At 38.8% G+C, this 16,192-nt stretch overlaps 1 protein-coding gene and 1 pseudogene across 6 annotated transcripts in view; one reads left to right on the top strand and one right to left on the bottom strand.

The window, feature by feature from the left end:
• TLCD4 (TLC domain containing 4) overlaps nt 1–16,192 on the top strand; it is a 98,013-nt gene that overhangs the window by 14,434 nt on the left and 67,387 nt on the right. The gene's annotated exons all lie outside the window — the stretch shown is intronic.
• Nucleotides 12,462–12,927, bottom strand: LOC114207957 (phosphatidylinositol N-acetylglucosaminyltransferase subunit P pseudogene; annotated as a pseudogene).

The raw sequence follows: 16,192 nt of genomic DNA, 5'->3' as shown, positions 1-16,192 counted from the left end.
AAGCCCCATGAGCCTGACATATAGAATATGCCCCCTACATGATATCTGAAATGTGAGGATTGGTTAGAAAGGCAAGCCAATATCTCTCTGCAAGGATAATTACCAGATACAAAGTTCACCATATACAAGACTGGAAGCAGGATGTGAGGTAAGAGATCAGGTGCCAAGGAGAGGGCGAACGGATCAAGTTTGGAAACCAAGGCAGAAATGAAACCTTTCAGGGCTTTGGTTCCGGCGTTAGAAAGTGTGGATGATGTAATGTGTATTTCCTAAACCTCTCTGCAAGCTACAAGAGCAAAGCAGAAAATGCTTTAGGAGCAGATTTTGGATTAGAAGAAACAGTTCAAACAAATCTCAGCTTATGCGCCACCAATTAGCCTTTGAGGATCCCGTTCATTTTTAGGTTGGTTCTTGTCTTCTCTTTCCTCATCAGTCAAGAATCCAGTTATTTTTTGAGTACCTTGGAATACAATGATGAATGGCAGACCAGTTTTCTGTCCTCACAGAGCTTCAAATTAACAGGAGATTCAGACAATTAAACCAGCAACTCAACACTTTGTGAGAATTTAGGGATCAGGGAAATTTTCCTGGAGGAAGTTAGACTTAATGTGAAACTTGAAATTTAGATGATCAACTAATCAGGGGAGTGGGGAAGAGAGGAAGATTACAGGTCAAAGAACAGCATATGCGGATGCATGGAAGGAAGAGAGAACCAGGAACCTGGGGAATTTAAAGCAGTTCAGTAGTGCTGAAAATTGAAGCCAGAAATGGCTAGAGAGGAGCTAATGGTATGCAATTTAAATTTACCTTGTTAAGGAATTTGGACTTTATCCTGAGGTTAATGGGAAGACAAGTGTTTATACAGAGGAGTGACATTTTGTTTTTTTTTTTTAATATATTTTTTTAAAGATTTTATTTATTTATTTGAGAGAGAGAGTGAGAGACAGAGAGCACGAGAGGGAAGAGGGTCAGAGGGAGAAGCAGACCCCCAGCTGAGCAGGGAGCCCGATGCGGGACTCGATCCCGGGACCCCAGGATCATGACCTGAGCCGAAGGCAGTCGCTTAACCAACTGAGCCACCCAGGCGCCCAGAGGAGTGACATTTTGAAAGAGTACTCTATAATGTGGAGAACAGAAGGGGCAGGACAGAAAGTCCCTCACCTGATTTTGTAAAAAAGTTTTATGGGAACACAACCAACCCCATTCATTTTTATTGTCTATAGCTGCTTCCAGGCCTTCAGTGCAGAGCAGAGTAACTGCCTCTCCGGCCCTTTAAGAAAACGTCTGCTGGGGCTCCTGGGTGGCTCAGTCAGGTATCCCCCTCTTGATTGTGACTCATGTCATGATCTTGGGGTCCTGGGGTTGAGCCCCGTGTTGGGCTCTGTGCTGAGCATGGAACCTGCTTGACGTTCTCTCTCTCTTCCTCCCCTCCCTGCTTGTTCTATCTATTTAAACAAATAAATCAATTAAATTAAAAAAAAATGTTTGCTGATCTCAAGGAGACTGTTGCAGTAACTGTGTAAGACAACGGTGGCCACCTCTGAGGAAAGGCAGACCTATGGAGTTGGTACCAAATCATCAATGACACTGAAGAAATCATGACCCAGCTGAGATAATCTGTTTTGCTTTTTAACTAGTTAAGATTGGTTCAGGCCCCTATTACACAACTTTTAAATAAAGTACAGTACCTGCTGATATGTTCTGCCAACTTCCCAGATGTCTATGAGTTTAGCATTACCCTGAGCCTTGCTCCCACTGATGGGTTCAGTTATGGCTGTGCCGTTGTTCTGGGTGTGCTGTCTCCATTCTGCTCCTTTTGTCTTCTAGCAGTGGCACTTGGCTCCATGGTTTCTTCACTTAGCCCTCCCCCTGCAACCTTCTCACACTGTGTGTTTGTGGGGAGATGTGGGGGCTTGGGGATTATGGAAGGCTTACTAAAGATTTGGAAGACATGAGGGGAGTCAAAGAAATGCAAATAAGATAGAGCATTATACATTTTAAAAGGTATTTTAGGTGTACAGTGAAGTTCCTCTGTTTTTTTTCTCTTCCTCTTCTCTTCTCTTCTCTAACCATTCCTTCCATACCCTCAGCTGAATTTCTGTAGTAGAACATTTTGTCTTTTATGATCCTGTCTCTTGCTAACCTCATTCCTCGATCATACCATCTACTCACAAGGACTCCTCAAGGTGTTTTCCTCTGAAAAGAATTCTAGCACCAGCTGTTGAGAAAATTGGTTTAATTTCACTATAGGAGCAAGGTGTCTTCGAACCAGGGTACTGAGAATAGGTTTGGATCAAACAGGTGTAATCTGACATGTCCAGCTGGAGTAGCCAGGAAAGGAAGTAGTCCAAGGTGGGGGAGGAGGGCAGGTAACCAAGTAGGGAAACCAAGATCATTTCTACAAGAGTAGTGTAAATAACAGACGTTAAGGGAGGGTGAGGCTGTAAATAAGAGAGGAGGCCAGGCATCTAGGATAAGGAAATCATCCAAAATAACTATATTGTAGACTGATGACTTCTTGTGAAAAGAGATTGTGTCTTAACTATTTTTAGGTATGTACCACTTAATACAGTGTTAGACACACACGGTAGGGACACAAGAAATGTTTGATAAACTGAACCCTTAACCTCGTGCCATTCCTGAAATCTGATTCTTTTTGTGCTCCTGGGACTTTGCTGTCTAAATCGGTCTACTATGTCTGAACAGATCAATTTACTATGTCTGAACAAATCAAACAACCTAGGTAAAAGAGTATTTATTTAACATGTTCTTCCTTCAAAAAGACCTAAACTAGGTCTCATTAAATTTGTATCACAACAAAAGTAGAAATAAACAACTGTTAATACTACCACCATCATTTATTGAATGCCTATCAGATCTGGAGTACATTAGCAGGTGCTTACCTACCTTCTTTCATTTAAGCCTCATGGTGACCCTATTATTATATTCATTTTACAGGTGAGGAGACTCTGGCTCAAAGAGGTTCTCTTTCCTGAGGTTATGATAAGTGGCAGGTTGTTGGAGTTCAAAACTCTTGATCTCAATAATACTAGTCTTTGCTGTCTCATAACTGTTTGCCTTGCCTCCAGTTTTTAAACCTTTGATCTCATTCCCTTGCTTAAAATCTGTCATAGTGGGTGCCTGGGTGGCTCAGTTGGTTAAGCGACTGCCTTCGGCTCAGGTCATGATCCTGGAGTCCTGGGATCGAGTCCCGCATCGGGCTCCCTGCTGAGCAGGGAGTCTGCTTTTCCCTCTGACCCTCCCCCCTCTCATGTACTCTCTCTATCTCAAATAAATAAATAAATAAAATATAAAAAAAATAAAATAAAATCTGTCATAGTTTTCATAACCTCCTGAGCAGGGTCTGCAAAAGTTAGTATGGTATAATTTCTTTCTCACAGTCCCTGCCTACTTTAGTGGCTTTACTATTTTATTTTAGAGAGCATGAGTGAGAGAGCACAAGCAGGGGGAGCAGCAGAGGGAGAGGGAGAAGCAGACTCCTCACTGAGCAGGGAGCCCAATGTGGGGCTCGACCTCAGGACCCTGAGACCATGAGCTGAGCTAAAGGCAGCCGCTTAACTGACTGAACCACCCAGGCACCTCTAGTGGCTTTATCTTTGTTTCCATAAATGCATATTGAGTTCCAAACGTCTCTGGTTCCTGGAGCCATGCTAAGCTCCTCCATACTTCCAGGGTTTTGTATGTTCTCCCTCTTTCTGGAGTATTTTTCCTTCCCATCTGCCTGTCCTTTAAAACCAGGGACCCAATTTCTTTTTCTTTCTTTTCTTTTCTTTTTTTTTTTAAAGATTTTATTTATTTAGTTGACAGAGAAAGAGAGAGAGAGTTCAAAAGCAGGGGGAGAGGCAGAGGAAGAGGGAGAAGCAGGCTCCCGGCTGAGCAGGGAGCCGGATGCGGGGCTCGATCCCAGGACCCTGGGATCATGACCCGAGCGGAAGGCAGCTGCCTAACCGACTGAGCCACCCAGGAGCCCCCAGGACCCAATTTCTAATCAGTTTCCCTAGGAGATCTCATCATCTCTCTAGGTTTGATTCTTCATTAGTAAATTGAGGTGATATTTTCTACACTTTGGAAAGAGGTCATCTGGCAATAATTATGGCTTTGCCAATCACTGGCTATATCATCTTAGGGAAGTTACTTGATTTCTCTAAGCCTCAGGATTTTTTTTCTTCTTAAAATAAGAGAATGATGGTTATTTAAAACAGCACCTAAAACATAGTAAGTACTCAATTAGAGTGAACTAGTATTGTATGGCTTTTATGTGAGTTAAATAAGGTTAACATCTGTAATGATCTAGCACAATACTTGTTAGCACACTGTGCTTAGTGATTTCCTACTCATCCTTCAAGATCCAGCTTACATTCCCCTTGATAATGCTTTTCTGTAAGCATTCTGTACCTTCCACACATGGTTAGCCCTGTTGTCAATTGTGCTCACATACTTTTATTTTCACTTACTGTATCCTCTGCAATTATTGACCTAGGTTCTCATCTCCTTGGCTAGCCTGTACTCCTTGATGACAGAGACTATTTTATTATCCACCCAAACCTAGCACGAATAGGTATTCTATGCACATTGGTTGATTGATTGAATGAATATATTTATTAGAAAACAAGAAAGGGTCTCAAAAACCTTCTAGTTAGTGGTAACACTACCACTGGTACTAGTACTACTATGTCATGTTTATCGAGTATCATGTAGTCAACATTGTCCTGCGTGCTTGGTGCTCCTTAACTCATTTAATTCTCGCAAGAGCAGTATTAGGTAAGTATTATCCACATTAAGATTTTTTTTTTAAATTATGAAATCTTATTTTAAGAAAAAGTAACTGAGGCTCAGGGAAGTTAAGTAACATACTCAAAGTCACACAGCTAATAAGAGGTATAGAAAAAAATCTTATGGCTCAGTAGAAAACTCTGCATTGCCTAAAGGACATCTTGTAGGTCATCTGACTCTTTTCATTGTCTTTGAGCTATTGCACATCCTTCTGGATTATCTGGATATCTTATCTATAGCCTTTCGTCATGTTTGAACCATTTTACAACCCTGTATGAATGCGTTTCTTTCAGATTCTCTTCTGAACAGGTTACGACATCTGCCTGGTTACCTCATTGAATGAGTTAAGTAAAATCTTTTAACTTTTTTTTTCTCTTCTGTCTGTATCAGAGTCATGGTTTTATTAGCTTTTTCTGAGAATTATCTTTTAACAGAGACATAACTGGAATGCAACTTCCAGTCTGACTGACATCAAGGCCCATTTCTGCAGTTTCAAGGTCTCCATCTTCATTGCGCACTATCCTGGGGCACTTGCTTTCAGGTTGCAGGTTCTTAGTTCTCCCTCCCGAAACTCTTGATTTGCAAGGGTTTTTGTTTTGCTTTTGTTTTTTAACAAGACTCCAGTTATTCTGTTTCAGGTGGTTTGAAAACACTGCTTTGAACAGCTTTTTTAGTAGAAGAAATAAAATACTTGTACAAAGCAAATCGTAAACTAAGTTTTAAAGAAGGAGAGAAGAGGAAGAGAGAAATTCTGTCTGGAGGAATCTGTAAGTTTTATGAAGAAAGTGGGTCTTAAAACTAGGAATACTTTTGACAGGGAAAGAGGGGAAGAAAAGATTCTATGTGTTGGAAGCAGCATGGGCAAGAGCGAGGCGTCAGGAAAATGCACAGCATTTTTGGGGAATGGATAGTGGCTGGATTTAGCTAGACTGAGCAAAGAATGTGAGAGGGAGAATATGAACCATGAGACTGGAAAGGTAGGTTTGAGCTAGAATGGAAGACTTCCATGCCATTCATTTATTTGATAGGCAATAAAGAATAATAGAAAGCTTTGACCAAAAGTGAAAGAATAAGAAAAGAATCAATGGCAAGTTAGAAGAATCCCGAAGAAGCATGAGATTGGAGAGACAGAGGCAATCTCTGAATGCCAAGGAAAGGAAAGATGTGAGATCACAAGGATTTGAAGTCTCTTCCCTAAGTAATGAATATTTATTGAGGCTCTGTTGAGTGTGAAACATGTGGTACTAAGCACTGGGAGAACATGGGAAGAGAAGTTATTATCCTGGTATACAAAGGCTCAAAGAGGAAAGATGCCAGAGAGACATCAGAGATTGTCTGGGAAGGTATATAGGCCTAAACTTGGGGAGTGAAAGAGGAAGGGTAGAGGAGGTAAATATCTGGAAGATCTTTAGCAAGTAGAATTGATAGAATTTGGTGTCTGCATGGATACAGAGGACTAAGCAAGTGGGAAGAATCTAGGAAAATGGAGGTTTCTTGGGTTTGGTGATTAGAGTCATGATGACTCTGAGAAAAGTGAGAAAAAAGAGTATGGGGAGGAGGGGGGATAATGAGTTCTATTTTATTGCATTTGATGAACCCCGAACACATGGTAGGATAGTGGTAATAAAAATCGGGAGCTCAAGAAAGAGAGTGTTAGACAGATATTGCGTAAGTTGAGTTGATAGTAAATGCATGTCAGTGTTTGGGAGAAGAGAGAGGACAGAGATAAGGCAAAGTTGAGACAGGGTCCAAATTGGATGAGGCCATTGCCAGGAGCCGGTGGAAGTGAACTGAGCAAAGTTAATTGCAGACTTTAGAGCTCAGAACTAAAGCAGAAAAGCCCATGTATTATTGGGTGCAAGGAATCATCAAAACTTAGAGATGAGAGGTCAAGGGCTAGGAGAATGCAAGAGCTTATTGAGAAATGAGAGCAAAGGTAGGGGATCAAGTTGAAGAATGTGTTTACCAGGACTTATTTTAGGGATAGTGCTGCATTTGTTTGGAAGGGCTACTTTAGGCAAGCAGTGAAACTCCAAGGAGTTTAAGCAACAGAAGATACTGTTTCAATTCCCATGTAGGGGAGAAGAGAGAGAACACAGAGCTGGTGGGAGGCCAGTGGACTCCCCAGGAACTCCTTAATTTTAGGTAAAGTTGCGGGGGGGATCATGAACTTCTTGGAGATAATTTTCTATGGAAACTAGTGGAAGGGCTGAGTTCTGGGTTCAGGATGATGAAGTGATGACAGGATGTCAGTGAGTAAACGCTTTGTATTTTTATATTGATTTCCAAATTCAAAGAATGATTAGTTTTCTTGTTATAATGGTCATTACACACTGAAGAAGGGCAGACCTACAAAACAAAACAACAAAACCCACATCTGCATTGTTTCGGACACAAGTGGTTTTGAACTTTAGCTCTATTTGTCCTCTCCACCTTCCAAATCAATATAACAAATGTTGAATGTAAACAGTTGTTTTTAACTGTTGGTCATAGTTACTTATTTCTCAAGAATTTCTTGTATAACTAGCAATCAGAATTTACGCAATTGTTTTATTTATTTTTAAAAGATTTTATTTATTTATTTGACAGAGAGAGAGAGAGAGAGCAAGAGAGGGAACACAAGCACAAGCAGGGGGAGTGGGAGAGGGAGAATCAAGCTTCCCGCGAAGCAGGGAGCCCGATGAGGGGCTCGATCCCAGGACCCCGGCCGAAGGCAGACGCTTAATGATTGAGCCACCCAGGCGCCCCAAATAAAATCTTTAAAAAAAAATCAAGTAAAAACCTGCATCAAAGAATGAGAAGGGGGCGCCTGGGTGGCTCAGTTGTTAAGCGGCTGCCTTCGGCTCAGGTCATGATCCCAGGGTCCTGGGATCGAGCCCCGCATCGGGCTCCCTGCTCTGCGGGAAGCCTGCTTCTCCCTCTGCCGCTCCCCTTGCTTGTGTTCCCTCTCTCGCCATCTCTCTCTCTCTCTCTGTCAAATAAATAAAAAATCTTAAAAAAAAATGAGAGAAAGGAAGGGAAGAGAGAAGGAAGAAGAGAGGGACAGGAGGAGGGGAGGAAGGGAATGAGGGAGAAAGTTGTTTAAGCAACTGCAGTTTGCTGGCACGACGAAGTATCCCTTGTAGATATGAGCATGCTTTCCTCCTAACCGATGCTACTCTTGTGAATCCAAACCCCCACAACTGTGTAAGCATGACTGAGCCACCCAGGCACCCCTACACAAATGTTTTAAAAGTCTCCCATGATACTCTTACAATGTGCGTTCTTTGTTGAAAGAATTGATAATTTGGGTTAAGACGGAGTGAATTGAAATTGAATTCCTCTCACCTCTACATTGGTACATCAGGGGACTACTTTCCCCTCCTGTACCGGTAGAATACTGTGTGCATAAAACTGTTTTAAAAGCCAAATCCTGATAGTTTTTAAAATGCCATCTGGTACAGGACTGCCTTTGCAAACCAGAGGTCAGTTCCTCTGTAGGAGCTCTAAAAGGAAAGGCAAAGTAGTTCTTTAAATCACTTGATTGCCTTTTACTACCTTTGGGTAATTGCTCAGGATAAAAAAATGAGGGGAAGTATGTCATTCTTTTGCTCTTTCCCTCCGTAGATATAGGTGATCAGTTAACGACTCTCCCTGAGCTGTAGAACTTTGAATTCTGAAAGGAATTCCTTAGCAAGCTGAGGAACGTGGGGAAGACAGGTGAGGGAGGAGAATATATGCAGAGCACGCCACCTTTGCAGGGTGCGGCGTCAGGTGCAAAGACGCACAAGACAGACACTCTGTCTCCAAGCAACTGAAAATCCAGGTATCTTTAGTGATTGAACTCCCAAAACACACTTGTGAGACTCTCACTTGTGCTCTGGACTCTGATGGACCATAATGTTGCCTTTTCTTTTGATGCTGGGCTTTGAAAATGAGGCACTTGTCCAGAACTCTGCTGGACTTTGGATGAACATATGGTCTTACTTATTTCTAAATTCAGACAATATTATTTTCTCACTGATGATAGTAATAGAGGTAAATGAGAAGTTACAGGAACAAGGCTGGAGCAGAGGAGCCTAGGACAGTGATGGCTGCTACAATGCGGGTGGTGAGTGCTTCTGTGGGGCAGGAAGGGAGTCAGAGGTGACACTGTTGTTGGCGGATCAGGTAGCCTTGCAGGGACACGGAGAGCCGCTGCATGTAGTAGTCCATCTGCAAACTGGTCATTGCCAAGGGTCCAAAGTCTGAAGACTTCAGCTTATACCTAAATGTTTAGGGGGAAAAGCGAGCTTCCTATTTTCATCAAAAGAAATAACTGCTATGCTAAAAGAATTTGGACATTTCAACTTGGTGTATATAGTATCTTTGCAAAATGCTTGATGTATATTTTAGGGGGAAAATTCAGTGATTAAGTTAAATATCCTGATGGTCTTTTCGTTATTGATATCATAGTTTCTAATATGTTATATATAATTAGTACTAATAGTTAACATTTTCCTTGCCCCACAATCCATTTCTTCCTACTTTTTGGTTCTTAAACATTATGTTAGCATTTGGGGAAATTCTACATGTTGTTGTGAAACATATTTGACAAAGTTTGAAGATATTTAATTGTAACAGTCTTTACCTTGTATTTTCTACCTTGTATTTTATTTTTTTTATTTTTTACCTTGTATTATTTTTTACCTTGTATTTTCTACCAATTTTTTACCTTGTATTTTCATTATTACTATTTTTTACCTCGTATTTTCTACCAATGAGAATTTTAAAATCTGGGACTAGAACCATTCCTTTCCTTGTGGAAAATACATTTCCACAAGATGATTTCTTTTTGATTAAAACCAGATTGCCTTCTTTTTAAAATAAAAAAAATTCTTAGTGTATTGTAAAGTATAACAAAAGTATTTGGAAAAGAGATGGTAAGTTTTTAAAACTTCTTTGCTAGTGGGCAAAAATGTGTTGTTTTTACCAAAAGGCAAAGAATACAGACCTCAAGGTTAAGTGGGAGATCTGAATGCAGCATATACATTTTCTTGATGCTTTTAAGTTTGTATATGGAGGGTCTAAAAACAGGAATTTAAGTTAGTGATGAACATGATTTAGATGTATGGGAGTGGATTGATTATAGTAATACTATATTGTATGAACAATCGTCATGACATGAAGAGACCAATTTCATTGGGACATGTAAGGGAGATAATATGTATATTAAAAAATACTCTCATGAAAATTTCTCTTGTTTTTCTCTTTTTAGTTATTTTTAGGATATATCATATGAATAGTGCATGTGAACATATATGACCAACAAAGTAGTAGATTTACATCACTACAGAAATTTGATTTGGAATTGAATATGTTTGTCAGAGGATCGGTGGGGCAGGAGATGTTTATACTAAGGAATATTTCTAAATTTCAAAGTTGTATTTCTCTATAAGGCCTATGAAAATGACTTACGAATAATTCAACTATCAACTTTATTTTTTTAAAAACATTTTTTCCTAGAACTAGGATAAGGAATATATTCTGATTTTTATCGTGATAATGGGTTTTTCATGTTTCAAATAAACACATGTGCATATATGTATGTATTTATATGTACACACACATATACACATATATGTATATGTCACAGATTTTCATAAATTAATTTTGTATCCTGCTTCCATACTTAATTTTCTGTTGTTTATATATTTTCTCAGTTGATTTTCTTGGGTTTCTTGTAATCATATAATCCACAAAGAATGACAACTGTATAATCTTTTTTCCCAGTAGTTATGTTTTTACTTTCTCTCTTTTACTAGTTCCCTTGACTGATACTGCAAGTATCACTGTATTAGCAGTGAGAGAGTGTGTATCCCCTTGTTCTCCTCTTGACCTGAGCAGGAACCTTCCAGTGTTTCCCCATTCAGTCTAAACTAGCTTTGAATCTTAGAATTAATTTCTAGTCAGACATTACTACTTTGCTGTATCTAGAAAAGTGAAAATTTGGTCCAACAGTAAGGTCCATAAATATTTAGCAGTAATGGATTGGTAAAATACGTTATGGTGCATACATTGAATGGAATAGTCTGAGCAATTACAAAATAATGTGTATGTTTTAGTCCTTTTTGTTATTGTTTAAAAAAAAATCAAAGTATATATAAGTGTGCATGAAAAAGTATCTGGGAGGATATTCAACAAACTGGTCTAAAAGTTATAAATATATTATTGCAGCATTATTTACAATAACCAAAATATGGAAGCAGCCTAAGTGTGCATTGATAAATGAATGGATAAAGAAGATGTGGAATATTATTTAGTCATACAAAAGAATGAGATTTTTGCCATTTGTGACAACATGGATGGACCTAGAGGGCATTATGCTTAGTGAAGTAAGTCAGACAAAGACAAATACCATATGATTTCACTTATATGTCAAATCTAAAAATCCAGCCAACCAAACAAACAAAGCAAAACTGGATCCATAAACACAGAGAACAAACTGATGGTTGCCAGAGGTGGGGGATGGGCAAAATGGGTGAAGGGGAGTGGGAGACACAGGCTTCCAATTATGGAATGAGTAAGTCACGGCAATGAAAGGTGAATTGAGTGAATGTTATGAAATGAAAATTGTAAGGAATATAATCAAAGGTATTGTAATAGTGTTGTATGGTGACAGATGGTAACTACACTTATGATAAGCACAGCATAATGTATAAAGTTGTTGAATCACTATGTTGTACATCTGAAACTAATGTAACATTGTGTCATCTATGCTTCAATAAAAAAGAAAAGAAGAAAGGAATAAATAAGATTATAGAACAGAAAAAAGTTATGAACATAAACTACTGATTGTTAATATCAATTTCTACTAATTTGTAAAATTTTTTTAAAAATTCATGAAAATATTTTGGCACAATTAAAAAGTTAGAAATTTAAGAAAAATAGATTTGACATTTTTCCCTTTCTCTGTTCTGGATCCCTTTCTGTTATTTAAATCTTACTTTGTTTATCCTTATTTTTTGCAAAGTGGTCCACGTAGTGTAGGTAGTGTAGAAAGGGGTTTACAAGATATAATCCATAAAGAAAAAGAAAAGAGGAGAAAAGTCTGCAATCGATGAGAGATTTCAGTAAATTTTGGAAACCAGAAGTTGGATGGAGTAGAGATAATTGACTTGACAAAGTGGAAGAAGGGCTAATCAAAGTGCTTTGAGGAGCCTTAGCACTTGGTGGTCGGTGTACCGTGGAAGGCAGGAGTGAGGTACAAGCCTGAAGGAGAATTGTCCTACAGTTGTTTACAAAGCTCTTGGAGGCCACTGGGTCCCTTCTTGTCCCTCATACAGCCATTGTGCTTTCATGCATGTCATACTGACCATCCTACCATTAACACAATCCCTCTGTGAAGTATGAAGTTTCTTTTCTGGAGAAAGGAGTTTTATCTTTTGATGGGGAGTTCCCGTAACAAAAGGTCTGATCAGAGAATGGGAAAAAAGATTTTTTTTTATGGTAATGCAGTATTTTACTTATTCTGTCTATTAACAACTAATATGCGAGAACATTTATAAGATTAATGGAATTTAATCTAAGAGAAGTGGAGCTTTTTTATATTTCAATATCAGTTATTAATAAGATTGTCAAAATAGTTATGGTCAAAATTATTACATCAAAAACTTACAGTAAGTGTTTGGTGTTAGTCTACATACAATTTAGTTTTTGGCGTAAAGATCTTTGGCTGCAAGAAAGAACATTTGGTTTACTTCACTAATAATATCCCTTAATGCTGGGATGGCCTCTTCTTGATATTTCTTCTGCTGTTGATTTTTAGCATAGTTATCTATGATTGTATGAACAGAGTTCAGTGGAGAGGTTCTCATCATGTTTATTCCAAATAAGAGTACATAACCAATTACTATAGTAATGAGGCGGTAGACGGGCAGTGCAACCACCCAGTATTTTTGAGGCCAGTAAGTTAAGCCTAAGGAGTTTAGGCAAGGTTCAGGAATAAAAGCCCACGCAAGATACAGTATGAAGCCAAATTGGGAGCTTAAGAAAAGAACAAAACCGTAAATAGCTCTTTCTGGCAATGGCGATGGTGAATTTTCCACCATTTTCCCTGTGGCTTTAGACAGTCTGTGGGAAAGAAAGAATCATCGTCAGTGATTTACTCCCCTTCATCACTGGTCTGCTGTAGTCTCATCATTTTGCTATGGGCACTGCCTCTGCAGATTTTTTCCCAGCCTAAACCACTGCACACTGCCATCCTGTGCCAAAAATATGTTTGATATAGAAACTTCAGTACAAGGTTGGAAGATAAAGCTAAGTAATTCTCCCGGTCCACGATTTCTCAATCTTGGCATGACTGACATTTGGGATTAGAAATTCTTTACTGTGGGAGGCTGTGCATTGTAACATGGTTAGCAGCCTCCCTGGCCTCTACTCACTTAAGTACCCATGCATGCCCCCTTTCCCTGTGATGACAACCAAAAGCATCAGCAGATAATGTCAAATGGCCGGGGTGGGGAGAATCAACACCTCCCACCCCCACCCCCGTTGAGAACCTCTGTCTCGGACAATAGATCGTAGAAAAGATGGGTTGCCTGGGTGGCTCAGTTAAGCATCTGACTCTGGACATCAGCTCAGGTCTTAATCTCAGGGTCATGATTTTGGCCCCGTGTTGGGCTCCATGCTGGGTGTGGAGCCTACTTAAATTAAAAAAAAAAAAAAAAAGCTGTAGAGATAATCAGTGGGATAAAAGGACAATCCATCTGGAGAATAATAAAGTCCCAACATCCTGCTGACAAGAGTTCACTAAGAGAGAACATAGAAAATGAGAAGGAGGAAATTAGTTAAAAAAAATAATAAAAGAAAAAATTTGCCGGTAAGATTGAAAGCACCCCCGGGAGTCTAGCACAATCAAAGAAAAAAGGCCCATTCTAAGGCACAAGGCACATCATTGTGCGATTTTGGACTATAAAGGTAATGGGAAGATTCTAGAATGAAGAATAGACCAGATACAGAGGAAGGGGAACCAGAAAGGCATTAGGCATATTTATTTCAGTGGCAACACTGGAAGTAAAAGACAGTGGGACAGTGCTTTTAAAGTGCTGAGGGAAAATGATCTTCATCTTATCCAAATTATCAATGGAGGATGAGAATAGAATACAGACATTTTCAGACATGCAAGCACGCTAAAAAATTTACCTTCTATGCACACGCTCTGAGTAAACTACTGAAATCTGTGCTTTAGCAAAATAAGTGAATGTTTATGTTCATTGTTTGGGCATTGGAAGATATCGATGGGCATTTGATAGGTTGAAGCATCTGGATAAAATTCGGGTTAGATACATTAAAAAAAAAAAGTGAAAAAGGAAGGCAATTATTAACTCCAGGGACAACAGGAGATTTTCAAGAGCAGCACTATCATGGCACCTTACTTGATTCAGCAATGCACTGTATTTACATTGACAGGATGATAAAAATACAAATTATTGATTTGAACAGAAGTGATGTAGCTGTGTGAGAAGGAAGGGTGAGGGGAAAGTGGTGATGGTGATACATGGGAAAGGACAAAATCCTCAAATACCATGACAAGAAGTCAATAAATAATGTCTAAAAATGAAAGTCAGGAAACATAAGCATATTGTTAGGAAATAACCTAGTAGGGTTATGTGGAACATGGGGCAAAGCTAGAAGCTAGGTGGGGGGAAGTTGGTCAAGGGGCTGATGGGACTTGGGTGTTTTTATTATAAGCCTTTATGAACTATTTGAATATTCACTTATATGTATTACTTTCATTAAAAATAAAAAAATGCACACAAAAGCAATATATTCATATTATAGGAAAAAGTCACATAAAATAAGCAAAAAGAACACAAATGACATAAGGATCTCATCTACCGAGAGCTAACCATTGGTAATAACCTGAAATAGTTTTTTCTTGAAAAATTCTGAAAAACAAATGAAAGGACTTTATTTTTAATTGTTTTTATTTATTTATTTGACAGAGAGAGAGAGAGCACAAACAGAGGGAGCGGCAGGCAGAGGAGAGGGAGAAGCAGGCTTCCTGCTGAGCAGAGAGCTTGATTGGGGGGGGCGCGCCTCATGACCTGAGCCAAAGGCAGTTGCTTAACTGAGTGAGCCACCCAGGCACCCCAAAAGGACTTTTAAATACTAAAAAAAGAAAAAAAACCCTCACAAATTCTTGATACAGTAAAACTGTCAATAATAATTTAAAAAGTAGTAACTGGAGTTATTAATTCTTAACTAAATCAATCTGATCAAAATGCTTGGTGTTATTTTGGTTATATCTTCACTAACAGAGCAGAGTGGAGAATTGAGGCAATCTTCCAAAATACTTCTGTGTTAATTATCTTATTATTTTAGAAAGAAGCAGCTTTTGGTCTCAGTTTTCTAAACAATTATCTCTGTTTAGTAGTTTAGGAATTTTTGGAAACAAATTTATCAGGAAAATTTGTCTTCAACGAATGGTATTGGGAAAACTGGACAGCCAGATGCAAAAGAATGAAACTGGACTGCTTTCTTACACCAGACACAAAAATAAGCTCAAAATGGATTGAAGACCTAAATGTGAGACCTGAAACTATAAAAAAGTCCTAGAAGATAACACAGGCAGTAATTTCTCGGACATCGGACATAGCAACATTTTTCTAGATATGTCTTCTAAGGCAAGGGAAACAAAAGCAAAAATAAATTACTGGGATGACATCAAAATAAAAAGCTTCTGCACAGCAAAGGAAACGGTCAACAAAACTAAAAGACAACCCACTGAATGGGAGAAAATACTTGCAAATGACATATCCAATAAAGGGTTAGTATCCAAAATATGTAAAGAACGTATACATCTCAACACCAAAAAACCAAATAATCCATTAAAAAAAGGGCAGAAGACATGAACAGACTTTTTCCAAAGAAGACATGCCGATGGCCAACAGACACATGAAAAGATGCTCAACAGCGCTCATCATCAGAGAAATGCAAATCAAAACTGCAATGAGATAATCATCTCACACCTGTCTGAATGGCTAAAATCAGAAAACCAAACAAGTGTTGACAAGGATTTTTAGAAAAAGGAATCTTTGTGCACTGTTGGTTGGAATGCAAACTTGGTGCAGCCACTGTGGAAAATAGTATGGAGTTGCCTCAAAAAATTAAGAATAGAATTAGCGTATGATCCAGTAATTCCACTACTGGTATTTACCCAAAGAGTATGAAAACACTAATTTGAAAAGATACGTGCACCCTTATGTTTATTGCAGCATTATTTACAATAGCCAAATTATGGAAGCAACCCAGATGTTCGATAGATGAATGGATAAAGGAGATATGGTGTGTGTATATATTTGTGTGTGTGTGAGAATGGGTGAAATAGGTGAGGGGGATTAAGAGTACACCCATGATGAGCAATGAGTAATGTATT

This window comes from Eumetopias jubatus, unplaced genomic scaffold (assembly GCF_037043125.1).
Source record: "Eumetopias jubatus isolate StellerSeaLion01/CBP00866 unplaced genomic scaffold, mEumJub1_p1.0 scaffold_4, whole genome shotgun sequence".
In the NCBI taxonomy this organism is placed as follows: domain Eukaryota; kingdom Metazoa; phylum Chordata; class Mammalia; order Carnivora; family Otariidae; genus Eumetopias; species Eumetopias jubatus.
Note: the sequence above shows the minus strand (reverse complement) of the source record. Positions and strands in the feature narration are given on the sequence as shown.